Source organism: Quercus lobata, chromosome 1 (genome assembly GCF_001633185.2).
Source record: "Quercus lobata isolate SW786 chromosome 1, ValleyOak3.0 Primary Assembly, whole genome shotgun sequence".
In the NCBI taxonomy this organism is placed as follows: domain Eukaryota; kingdom Viridiplantae; phylum Streptophyta; class Magnoliopsida; order Fagales; family Fagaceae; genus Quercus; species Quercus lobata.
Window position 1 is genome coordinate 16542858 of NC_044904.1, and position 14028 is coordinate 16556885.

The window sequence follows — 14028 nt, forward strand, 5'->3', positions numbered from 1 at the left end:
CTTATAGTGCTGATCTAGACATGTCAATACCACATATCGCTACCCAAGAAATGATAAGTGATAGTTTTTAGACCCCTTAAAACACAATTGATTTAACCTAGATAATTAGCCAAGTTGTTACTTAGTCCAATTTAACAAATCTAGGTTATCACAATTACAAAGATCATATCATGCAAAGCAGCGGAAAGATAAATAACACAAGATATGATCACCCAGGAAACCAAACCGGTAAAAACTTAAGGAGGATTTAACCTAACTATCCTCAAGGTAAATTTGAATCCACTATTTTGAAAGAATCGAAATTCATATAATAAGACTTACAAGCCCCCACGCTCGACTTCTTATTGCTACCAACTAGTAGAACTTACTGACACGATCACGTGCAAGCTCCGAATCCACGGACTCCTTCTTTCTTGGATTCACCACCAGATACAAGCACACTCGCTTGTGTTTTCTTTAAGCTTCAATCGCAGCAACTGAGTTGATCATCAAGGTGTAGAAAATATCTTCTCCTTGAAAACCTTAAGTTTGTGTAAAGGAAAGCTCCTCTAGATCTCACAAGAGATTTACACAAACAGCAATATGAGTAACACTAAAACGTGGCTAGGGTTTACCTTTTATACTTAGAACAAATTAGAAAACCCTAAAACGTTTTAAACAACTAGGACTGAGTTGGAAATCTGCAGAAAAAAAATTTTGCCCGAGATTCGATCGATTGAGTCTAAGCTTCGATCGATCGAGCCAGGCCAAAATGCATAATACTTTCTGCATTAGCTCGATTCCAACTTTACATAAAATGTACAATTTTGAGCAAGACTAAAACATTTCTAAATACATTGTTTTGATTATGATTTGCCAATAATACACATTAGAGTTCTAAATACATAAATATCTAAGTCTTTAGAACCTAACAAACTCCCCCTTTGGCAATCCGTGACAAAACACAACTAGAATCTCAAAGTTTACAAAATATAAATCAATAAACAGTTGAAAACAAGAAACATATATGGTAACAAAAAAAAAAAAACACTCCCCTTAACATGAATATCCCATCAAAAACATGACAAGAGCTAAAAAGCTAAAAATACAATGTGAAGCACCTAGATACAATCTAAACTCCACAAGCTCCAACCAACAAAGTACTCTCCCCCTGAAAACAAAAACTCTACAATGTACTCCCCTTTTTTGTAACAGAATGTCAAAGGGCAAACAAAATCCATCATCAAAAGGGAGGTGGTGTGGAAGAGAGTCTAAACTGTGCCAACTCCGCACGCAAGGCATGAATCTCATCGAGCACGTCCACCAAAATCTATCCATGAGCCGCCTGAACGGTCAAGACATAATCCAACGTACGTCGAATGTCTGAATCATTCGAAGTAGCCGGTGGAGGAACATCAGCATCAGCAGCAGCAGCATTAGACGTCTCAGCAGCATCAACACCTGTAGAAGAGGGAGGAGGGGGAACAGCACTAGATGACGCACCTCTAAGACACGAAGGAGCAACTCTCAAGTGAGCAGACCTCTATCTAAGAAATGTGACACCTATGGGAGCAATGACATGAACAGGCTCACCAGAAGGGAAACCATTTAAACCCAAAAACAGCAGAATCCTATGAATGAAAATAGGATGAATAAGCTCATGCCCTATGGCAGAACTCCTATGAACCTCGTTCAAAGAACGAAGGAACAGATGAGGGAAACTGATAGACGCACCAGAAACGAATGCATACAAAAACACACATCGCTCTAGAGAGATGGTGTGGAGATTAAACGCTATCCTAAAGAAAAGATAGGCAGTTTTGGTAAGCTCAGCGGATGTGATCCGAGGATCAGAACCTTACTGGATAGATGATCCAGTGATGTATAACATGACAACATCTAAGGGATGAGACTCATCATAGGGATAATTAGGCTCCCGAACAACCGGAACCCTAAGAGCCTCAGCCACTACCCGAGGGGTAATGGTGAACTCAACACCTCGTATCTAACTCCTAACAAGGGTGTTGGAATCATAGACGTGGCATGAGAGGTTCGAGAAGAACTCTCTAATTAGGGCGGTCGGGGGTAGATGATCTTTCTCTAAGAGAGGCAACCAACCTCTAGACTCAAAATTAGCCCTAATGGCCGGATCAATCTCATCTAAAATCACAGTACGCTCAGCCCAAATCTTACGCTTACAGTTCAAAGTCTCAAAGGCCTTTCTGCTTTTATCATTCCTAAACACCTCACTCCTAGAGGGAGACTCAGAGGAAGTGGAAGGGGTCCTATGGGCTCTAGTTTTCCTAGGCATGGTGCTAGGATAAGGACCAAAACACAAAGCAAAGGAACAAAAACACACAAAAAATACCAAGGGCAGAATGCAAGTTAGCATAAGAAAAAAAATATAGAACAAAAACTATATGATGCATGAACAATTTAAATGGTATGATGCATGTCCTAGTGCAGTGCAATTAAGTTCAAATAAGTTCAAAATCACAAAATTGGCTTGAGCATAGAGTTTCTAGGCAAAAACCCCAAAATTTTGAAAAACCACTTGATCAATTCGAAAGACATTGACTAATTGATCATCATACAATATAGATTTCAGAAAATAATGACCAATTACATCAATTGAACAAGCCAATTTCATCAATTTAGCCAAATTTGAACAAAATCCCCAATTCGGGTTAATTACAAGCCCTAGAATTTTCAATTTTTCACAAAACCCCAAATTGATCAAATTAACCAACATATATCATGAATCTAACAATATAGGAACAAAACCCAATAATCAATTTCAGAAAAAGAGGATTGATTCAACAAAAATCCCAATTTTGAAAAGTTCCGAAAATCCCATTAAAATGCATGAGTTTATGCATGAAAACATGAAAATAAATGAAGGGTATAAGGGTCTTACCGGCCTTGGGAGAGAAAAACCTTGCAAAAAGTTTGGCTGAAAACGACAAAAAATCCTCAGTAGAGCCTTGCCAAGTCGGAGAGAGAGAGGAAAGTTTGAAAAAGGTTTTGAAAAAGTAGATGAATAAGTCAAATTTGAGTTTTAAAAAAAAAAAAAAACTGATTCACGAGTTTCGATTGATTGAAAAACAGTTTCGATTGATCGAAAAAGATAGAGACTTGATAAACAATTTTAAAAAATTTCGATTGATCGAAAATCAGTTTATATCGATCGAAACAGACAGATGCTCTCTAAAACATTTTTTTTTTTAATTTCGATCTATCGAAAAATAGAATGGATCAATCAAAACTAGCAGAGGCTCACTAAATTTGAGGAAAAACACATTTTTTGAAAAAAAATTCAAAAACAACTCAAAGCATTGAAATTGAAGAACAAAATGCATGAGTATGTGATGATGTGATTTTCAAAAATAAGAATTTAAGCCCAAAATTCCCAAAATCAAAATTTCTTGCATTCTCCATAAATTTTCAAACATCAAATTAATTTTGCACAAAATTCAAAGTATTTGCAAAACTTGGTTGGTCAGACCATAAACACACATAATAACATGTACAATGTTTAGCAAAAAGTAACTTGTGTAGTGTGTGCAACTAGTAAAAGTTTGAGATATATGTGAGGTGATATGTGAATAAAAATCAATCACAAAGTCTACAAAATTCATCACATAGAATTTAAAAGAGACTATCACCTAAAGAGTTACATCATATAACTCCCACATTTCCTAGATCATAAGTTTGCAATCATGTAAGTTTCTTGAATTTATGTCTTATAATATACATACCAATTTTAAGTCATGTGATTTTGTCATCAAGCTTAATAGTACACACCAATTTTAAGTATTAAGCAATTTAAACCGAGGCTTCACTTTATGTTCTTTTTGTGCATGTGCTACACTTTCTCGAACACAAAATCTTATGATATGCGCTAAGGTGTTCATGATTGGCTAATGAACAGTGGTGAGATGGTTATTTATGCCTTTCTCTAAAAGTTCAAATCCGACAGTCAAAAACATGTGACTTCAAGATTAAGACAGAGTAATCAAAAACCATAAACATCTTTCCCACACAACATGCACTACAAAATTTCAATTAGTAAAGTGTAATAAGTAAGTCATCAAAGCTAAATAAGGTACAAAAGACATGTTATGTGAAAATAAATTGACCAACCTTGTTCACAAAAACCAAGAAGAATAGTACAAAACACAATTTGCTTCCTTTTTCTTCCCTTCCCCCCCCCCCTTTTTTTTTATTAAAAAAAACACCTAGAATGAAATGCATGAATGTTATGCAATGCAAATCCTAGGAAAAAAAAAAAAACAATGGTCACAAAGGGTAGAGCAATGAAGCACAAGGACCATGTCAAAAAGACTCAGTTAGTTCGAGTCTTTTGCATCCAAAACCTTTTAGATGCACCATGAGCATTGGAGTTCTTATTCACATGGGAATGATTACCAACTCCAAGATTGGAATAAAGGTTTAAAACCTTTACCAATTCACTAATAAGTACCATAGGATCTTGTGCTTGAGGCACTGGTACTTTTGGTTTGTTTGCTTTTTGCAGCTTGTAATAGTTTGGACGTATGTGTCCAGAATTTCCACAAAAGTGACAAACCCATGCAGGTTTATCTTGTGTCTTGTCCTTAGATAGGGTAGGCTTCTTGGACTTAGACTCTTTCAGATCAACCCTAATCTTCCTAGATGATGAGACTTCTATGGGTTTGACAACCTCACTTACAGGGGGTTTGACAGTTTCACTCATAATCTCACTCACAGAAGGTTCAGAAGAAGATGAAGGGACAAAGTTTGTGGAATGGGGAGCAGACACAGAGATGTTTTCAACATAACCTAATCCAGATTTGTCAGAAGGAGACTTTTGAACACTCAACATTTGATCAAGTTTATAACTAGTAGATCTAGCATCAGATAAATCAAGTTCCAAAGATTTAACTTTATCAAGCAAAAGCATATTCTCAATTTTCACATTGTTCAAAAGTTCATTAGCATCAAACAGTTTTACAAGCAAAATTTTCTTATTTAGCTCAAGAGATTCAATTTTCTTTAGGCCAAGTTCAACATTCATAGTATCCTTTGCAGCATCTTTGCAAAGTTTATTATAGGCCTCTTGAAGATCTGCATCTTCAGAGAGTTCCCCATCAGAAGGGTTCTCTTCAACAGATATGCTTTCATTGACTACAGCAATAGCGGTGAAAGCAATGAAGTTTCCATCCTCATCACAATCGGACTCATTATCAGAAACTTCACCATCACTAAGGGTTACAGCCATAACCTTACCCTTAGACTTCAAATAGGTAGGACATTCAGATTTCATGTGACCATACTCTTAACATCCAAAACACTGAGAACCCAAAGAATTATTAGAAGATTGACCTACTTTTTCTCTAGGTTTATCATTATTGTTAACCTTAGTGGGATCATGCTTCCTAAAGTTTCTAGGTTCAGCAGTGTTCGTGCCTCTTGCCTTTCTGTTACTATTCTTGAGAAAGTTTCTAAAATTCTTGGCAAGGTAAGCAATCTCTGTAGGAGAGAGCTCATCATCAAATCCACCACCTTCAACATCATCAATTGACTTAAGAGCCATTGATTTGGATTTGGTAGATTTGGGTAGATCCAACTCATAAGATTGAAGAGATCCTACAAGTTCATCAGCAGGGATGGAGTCCACATCCTTGCTTTTAGTAATGGCAGTCACCTTAAGTTTAAAGTCTTCAGTTAAAGATCTAAGAATCTTCCTAACAATTTTAGGTTGATCATAGATTTCACCCAAGTTAAAAGTAGAATTAACAATATCATTCAATTTAGCATAGAATTCATCAAAAGATTGATCATCAGACATCCTAATGCTTTCAAATTTAGAAGTCAATTGCTGCAATTGATTGATTTTGATAGCCTTTGTGCCTTCATGCACAATCTGGAGGATATTCCAAGCAGTATGAGCAACCTCAACATTAGTTATTCTCTTAAATTCCTCCATAGAAATAGCGTTAAAGATAGCATTCATAGCCTTGCTATTGAATGCAGCTGCTTCTTTTTTAGAAGTTTCCCGCTCATTAACAGGAGTAGTGGGCTTCTCCCATCCGTATTCAACGGAGTTCCAGACTCTCTCATCAATCGATTTCAAGAATGCTTTCATCCTTACTTTCCAATAAGCATAATTATTCCCATCAAAGTGTGGAGGAATAACTAGAGAGTGTCCGTGTTCCATGACAACAAGGGTCAAGGATCGGCTCAGTGATCAAAAGATCAACAACAAGAGAGCAACCCGCTCTGATATCACTTGATAGTTTTTAGACCCCTTAAAACACAATTGATTTAACCTAGGTAATTAGCCAAGTTGTTACTTAGTCCAATTTAACAAATTTAGGTTATCACAATTACAAAGATCATATCATGCAAAGTAGCGAAAAGATAAATAACACAAGATATGATCACCCAGGAAACCAAACCGGTAAAAACCTGGGGAGGATTTGACCTAGTTATCCTCAAGGTAAACTTGAATCCACTATCTTGAAAGAATCGAAGTTCATACAATAAGACTTACAAGCCCCCACGCTCGACTTCTTATTGCTTCCAACCAGTAGAACTTACTGACATGACCACATGCAAGTTCCGAATCCACAGACTCCTTCTTTCTTGGATTCACCACCAGATACAAGTACACCCTCTTGTGTTTTCTTTAAACTTCAATGGCAGCAACCGAGTTGATCATCAAGGTGTAGAAAATATCTTCTTCTTGAAAACCTTAAGTTTGTGTAAATGAAAGCTCCTCTAAATCTCACAAGAGATTTACATAAACAGCAATATGAGCAATACTAAAACATGGTTAGGGTTTGTCTTTTATACTTAGGACAAATTAGAAAACCCTAAAACGTTTTAAACAACTAGGGCTGAGTTGGAAATCTGCAGAAAAAAACATTCTGCCTGAGATTCGATCGATCAAGCCTAAGCTTCGATCGATCGAGCCAGGCCGAAATGCATAATACTTTCTGCATTAACTCGATTCCAACTTTACATAAAATGTACAACTTTGAGCAAGACTAAAACACTTTTAAACACATTGTTTTGATCATGGTTTGCCAACAATACACATTAGAGTTCTAAATACATAAATACCTAAGTCTTTAGAATCTAACAATAAGGTCTTTGAATTTGACTTTGGACGATTCATGGCGTGCATGGTTTGTTGATGCTCAAGTTGCAAGGTCAGTTTCTAGATTATTACGAACTTCAATTCTATGCAGTTTATGCTAACTTTTTTTTTCTTTCTTTTCTTTTCAACTTTGAGTTGTCTACTCTAAACTATGTTTACTAACTTCAAACGTGGAATTACATTATCTAAAAAAATGTATGATTTGAATCATATATTTGTGATTATTTTTAATTGTATCCGTGCATTTGCACTGGGCTACACATTAGTTAATAAAAAATAATTAGGCCCAAATTCATTGATTTAAACTATTAGTTCAAGTGGTGTTCTTATATGTTATATTAATTTCTCAATTAGAGTATAGTAGTAAAAATTTAGCCTTTCGTGCGGCGACAATTATGGATTGTTGGGTTTTGTGGTGGTTGTTGAGGTGAGCTTGTGGTGGTTTTTTTTTTTTTTAATCAAGAGTTGTGGACTTATAGTGGCTATGGGTGTTTGTGGTATTTTAATCAAGATTTATAGTGGCTATGGGTGTTTGTGATGGCTAGTTGTAGGAGCTTGTGGCAATGGGTGTTTGTGATGGCTAGTTGTAGGAGCTTGTGGCAGTTATGGTGGCTGGTTGTGGTAGTGGGTGGTTGTGTCTAGTTGCTATGGATTTTTGTGGGTGGATGTATTATTTATCTCAATGAGTGATGTACTAAAATAAGAGGTGAGATGTATAGTGTATTGTTAGGCGAAGTGTTAAAGGAAATAAAGTAACTTTTTGAAATGCTAAAAGCTAAATATTTAGCAACTCCAATGTGAATACTCGTAAATAAGCTAAGAAGGTAATCCAAACTCAAGTATTGTCTATAGTAGGCCAAAATGGGGATATACCCTTTTTGCCAAAAATTTTCAGCAAAATGCCCCTTGTCTGAAACTATTTAGGGATATGTTCTTGTTTTAAATTCGATTTTCTAAAAATTGAGTTTTAATGAAAAACTCGATTTGGCGAAAATCGAGTTATAGGCAATCAAACTTAAAAAAAAAAAAAAATTAAAAAAAAAAAAAAAACAACCTAGCATGGTACTCGAGTTCCATGCTGGTTTTTTCAAGAAACTCGATTTTTTAAAAATCGAGTTTCAAAACAGGACTATATCCCTAAATAGTTTCAGACATGGGGCATTTTGTAAGAAAGTTTCGGCGAAATGGGTATTTTTCCATTTTGGCCGTCTATAGTATTTCCATTTACAATATATAAAATAAAATATTAAATTTTATAATATAGCCTCCCTCAATGCGAGGTTTACAGTATATAAAATAAATTTTAAATTTTATGATAAAGCCTTGGTGAATGGGAGGAATCAAGTAAACTGGTAAAGTCAAATTGAATAAATGCAATGCAATGCAAAAAAGAAAAAAGGACTAAAATGAGTTGCTTCCTATTATCCATACTCTTTCTTTTTATTACGGGTTCAGACGGGTTAACAGTCCACATCCAATTTTGCTAGGGCTAATTGAAAAACCCCTTGGCAAATTTATGTGACTTTCCTTCAATTTCCCAACCACTAAACAAAACAATCAAATATAGAGAAATAAAAAAGAACCAGATAAAGAAAGAAAATTCCTTGTGGATCTTATCCTTCTTTCTCTTTCTCCAAAAAGACATTGTATATTTGACCCCACGGGCAATAAGAGCAAAAATAATGTGGTGTATAAAAAAAATTTATGATGTCTTGGTTACAACAACAAAATTGGAAATCCCTTTTAATAAATAAACTAGTCGCTAACCCATGTGATGCACGGGATAGTTAAACAAAATTTATACACATTCACTTTTATTGGTACAATCATTTGAAAATAATTCTAACTAATATCCAAATGTAAGAGACACATTGACTTACTATTTAAAGTAGCCTTCTGAAGAATTTACACATATTGTGCAACTGAGCCTTAATTTCTCATCAACAATAAAAACATGGAAATTCAAAACATGGAAAGAAAATAAAAATTACAACAATTAATTCCATTATCTTTCATGCTATACTTTGTAATTGTACGGAATTAAGTCAACTCAATTTAAGTAGTTGTAATAAAATTGGCTTCTACTATTCTCTATTCTATAGAGATATGAACATATTGGATTTCTCAAACAATTACCGGTATTGCAATAAAATGATTTATTATTGAAAATAAGAAACAAAGAAAATCTGTCTATAGTTTAAGAAACACAATATACTAAAATTAAAGAGATAAAATTTTCGGAGGACAAAATATTATAGATAATTTTAGAAACAGATTATACACTTAAAAGGGTTAGTAATTTATAGCACTTACCCCTCCACTATTAGTATACAGACACCAAGTGCGGTCGTCGTAACCCTTTGAAAGAACATTCTCCAATCGGACGCTATCAAAAAAAAAAAACACCCAATTAACAAAATTGATCCAAAAGAGTCTAAAAAGCACACAAAATCAATTCAAAAAACAAAAATATGAGACAAAGTAATTACTTTCCGCTGCCAATGAAATCGTCTTTTGTATTGCTGTTCCAAACTACAACACTTATCTCTCTAAGGCCTTCAATTAACGAAAGGAATATCAGAGTATTATGACTCTATACACATAACTCAACATAACTCTATAGAAGCCTCAAAAATATAAAGAGAAATTAAAGGGGTTGAATTTGATATTTACGTTTGGAGAGAGAGAGTTTGCAGAAACTGTGGCTTTATATTTCTTAACTTGAGAGAGGGGTAAGTTTGCTAGGGTTTTGGGGTTTTGAGGTGTTATAATGTTTTTATTTTTATTTTTTATTTTCTAAATATTGTGTTGACGTGGAAAATTGTGGTGCCAGCAGAGGCTTCGGTTTTATATATATATATATATATATAGATAAATTCCTGAATTAGAAATCTAGATTTTTTTTTTATATACTGAAATGATGGAAGTATTATTAAAAAAAAAAAAAAAAAAAAGTCCCATACCCTAGATTGTTGAACATTGAACAATAGCATTGCTCCCGTCTTTTTTAGGAAAGTTTGTGTTGGGGCATTTTAATATTAAATAATTAAAATGAATAAATGTTACAACATAAATGTAAAATGTGGAAGTGAATATAGAAGATGAGGAGTTGTGAAAATGTTTAATCCCACATTGAAAAGGAGAGAGACTATTTTATTCTTTTTAATTGTGGTGATTAATGGGCTAACATGAATTATCTCAGATATTGGGCTAGATACGTGCACAAGGGGAGGTGAAGAGTGGAGGTATCAAAAATGGAAAAGGTCTGCACCGGTTACAAAGTTTAACCAACTAAGAGCTTAAATCTCCTTAAAGAGAGCGAGTGACGCACCTCAGTCTAAATAGTGTTGTGTAAACACACATAAGAGTATTTCTATCTTGTATTGACAAAAAAAAAAAAAAAAAAAAAAAAAAAAAAACTTTTTAACTAGATATATAACTAACTAGCTCATCAAACCAACCATTGAACTATATGGTATAAGAGTATTTGCAAAAGTTAGTATGTAAAAAAAAAAGAAAAAAGAGTAGATTCTTCTGCTAAATAGACAAAATTTTTTGCATGAGTTGATGTGAATATCTACTTTTCTAATATCCATAATGTTTGCTAGAAGAGAGCTTCACACACATAAGAGTATTTCTATCTTGTATTGACAAAAAAAAATAATTTTTAACTAGATATATCATATATAACTAACTAGCTCATCAAACAAGCCATTGAACTATATGGTATAAGAATATTTGCAAAAGTTACTATATAGTAACAAACGAAATTTTTTGCATGAGTTGATGTGAATGTCTAATTTTCTAATATCCATAATGTTTGCCAAACATCAAAGATCAAACGGATTTATCAAAAAAAATTTATATTTTTGGAACTTTGTTTTAGTTTTCAAAATATATTAAATATAAGAATTTTATAGATCAGATGGCAAATCCAATTATATTACTATTGTGTGTGTGTCAAATCCTCCGAGGTGGGCCTCGAAGGCTTTTCAACTTACACGATTAATTTGTTTGGAAAGGGGAAGTTAGTTTACCATGGTAGAACTAAAGAAATAAATCAAGAAAACATAAATTGGAAAAATAAAGAAGTGTATATTAACAAAACAAAGCACAAGTAAGAGATTCTGAGGTTATAAGGCTCCTCAAATTAATACAAGATCACTAATAAGTTTTCTCTTAAGACTTATCTTAATAATTTTCTAAAACCCTTTGCATGGGGGTAAGGCCTTATTTATAGTGATGGAGCTCTCTTCTTTTAGTGGGATGAGAGATACTTGTCTCATTGGTGTCTCATTCAAGGAAGGAATTTCATAACGTATCAGTTGATACGGCTAAAATTTTTTGTGCCAGCACTTAAGTCAGTACAAAAACATCTTCATTTCGTACTAATTTAAATACCGGTCCATTTCAGGTTATTCCGATCATACCAGGATACAAATTAGATTTTGGTAGAAAATATTAATATCGGACTGAAAAAAAAAAAAAGAAAAAAAAGAAAAGAAGTTTCACTTTTCAGATCTAATAATTTCTCTCTGTAACTTACTAGCTCATGCTCGCATTGCCGTTGTCTTCAGTGCATTTCCATTGTAGTTGTGGCCACCAATAGCTCGTTTGATAATATTGTTCAAATAACGTTGTTTAAGTGTTGTTAAAATACGTGTGAATAAAAAAATATTATAAAAATACGTGTTATATTATTTAAACAATGAAAACTGTTAGTTAAACAACATAAATCCTAAATTTCACTTTTCAGATCTAATAGTCTTTCTTTCCTTTGCTTCTTCAAATGTCTTTTTGGCTTTTTTTTCATTCTTGGCTTTTAGTTTTGTGTGTAATGTGCCTGATGTGGGACAACCCACGTGAGTGTCATTTCAAAATTCAAACTTTAGCTTTTTATTTATTTTTTTAATAATAATAAAACAATAAATTTCAGATTTTGCCTTATCATTTTAATTCGACCATCATTATATTTTGCCATTATTCAAATTTCAGATTAATGTTCACGCCTGCACTTGAACATTAATAATAATAATAATAATAATAATAATAATGGTCGAATTAAATAATGATAAAATATAATATATTTTAAGTTCAATTCTCTTTCAGTGCATCATGCAGTGTAAAAATTATTAATTTATAATTTTTTTTAAAGATGCAAGAGATAGAGTGCATATTTTTCTTAAATTTTCTGGTGTAAAAATTTGTGACTAAACTACAAAACGCAAAAATGGGATGAGGTTGTACAAAATGGCAGGCAGCTAGCTGCCACCGACATTATTGTACGGGAAATCTTCTTTTTTTGTTTTTTTTAATGTTTTCAGAATTGGAATTCTAGTTGAAGAGCTCATTTTGGAACAATATAGGAACGTTTGCTCTGCTGACTGTTGGTTGCATGCGTGAGATCCATATGTATGAAGCATGATATATATTCACCGACACTATATTCCATTATAAATTGTATCCAAGTACTTTATATCTAAACCACACAAAACTTAAGAAGAAGAAAAAAAAGTTCATATCATTATCATTTATATGTAAAATACTTTGAAGGATTCTTTTTATATTTTATGTTTCTATTTTGAATTATTTTTTAGACGTAAAAAAAATACTATGTCATTGTATATTATGTACTCTATGATTTATAAGTTACCTAAATATTAAATGAAACATGATTTTTTTAACAACTTGCTGGCAGCCAAAGATTATAATTAAATCAATTATAAATTATAGATATGTGGTTAAAATGATTGAAAATTACATGGAATAAGAAAAAAAAAATATCACACTTGAAAAGATATTATTACATTTTACACACCCAAAAAAAAAAAAAAAAACACTAATGCTATTTACAACCTAATATATATTGTCACATATTATGAGAGGATTATTACTTAATTTATTTGTTATTATGCTTACACAAAAAAGAATTTAGACATTTAATAACAAATTGAAGGGGGCCAAGTTGTATTTTCCCAAAGTGCTACATGTAAGTATAAATACATCATATAGTAAATAAATATTTTTCAAAATGTTTGGGGGGTCTTGGCCCCCTCTAGTCCCTTTGATGCTTTGCCACTGCCTACCACTAGACAACCTGTTACATCGGCCTGTTTATCATATCATATATGTGGTGGATTATTTTATTTAGAATTTGATGAATGTGATCTTAATAATATAAACTAAGAAGTGTAAAAAAAAAAATAAAAACTAACTTTCTCCCATTAAAAGAAAATAGCATAATTACATAATTTGCGTATCATCATGCATTTCTTTATTAGTGTTTTCTTAATATTTTAATTTCTTAAATCTAATTGCCTAATTGGTTGCTGTTGAATCCCAAACTAGTTTTCAAAATATTTTACATCCCGAAATTATAAAGGAGTGGGCCAAAGAGGCTAAGACTGATTTGGGCTTGGGTTTAAAATATGTGAAATTTTGATGAATCTGACCCAAACATCCTATTGGCATAGAAAACGTATTCTTATTCCAATTACCTCATAAATGGCACAAAGAAAATAGGTTAGTTTATTTTGTATTCTCAAAATACTGCAACAACGTGGTATTGGATCTTTGTCTCACATGATGGGCTGATTCAATCATGAATTAAATTAGTGAAACTTATAATTACCCTATATGAATGAGCATCATGTCTCTGTCTTCTGAAAGTACATGTTCTTATTCCAACTACGTCGTTAGCCCATTACTATTCCAACTACCACAAAATCACCTAGCAAAAAAAAAAAAAAAAACGTGTATTGGGTCCTTGTCTCACTTGATGGGTCGATTCAATAATATGTGGGGGGGGTGGTGGGCCCTTTGATCCTCCGCCACTGAGATTGTTGCTCATTTGAAAATTGGAAAAATAGGAACGTTTGCTGCTGACTGTTAGTTCGATCTGCATG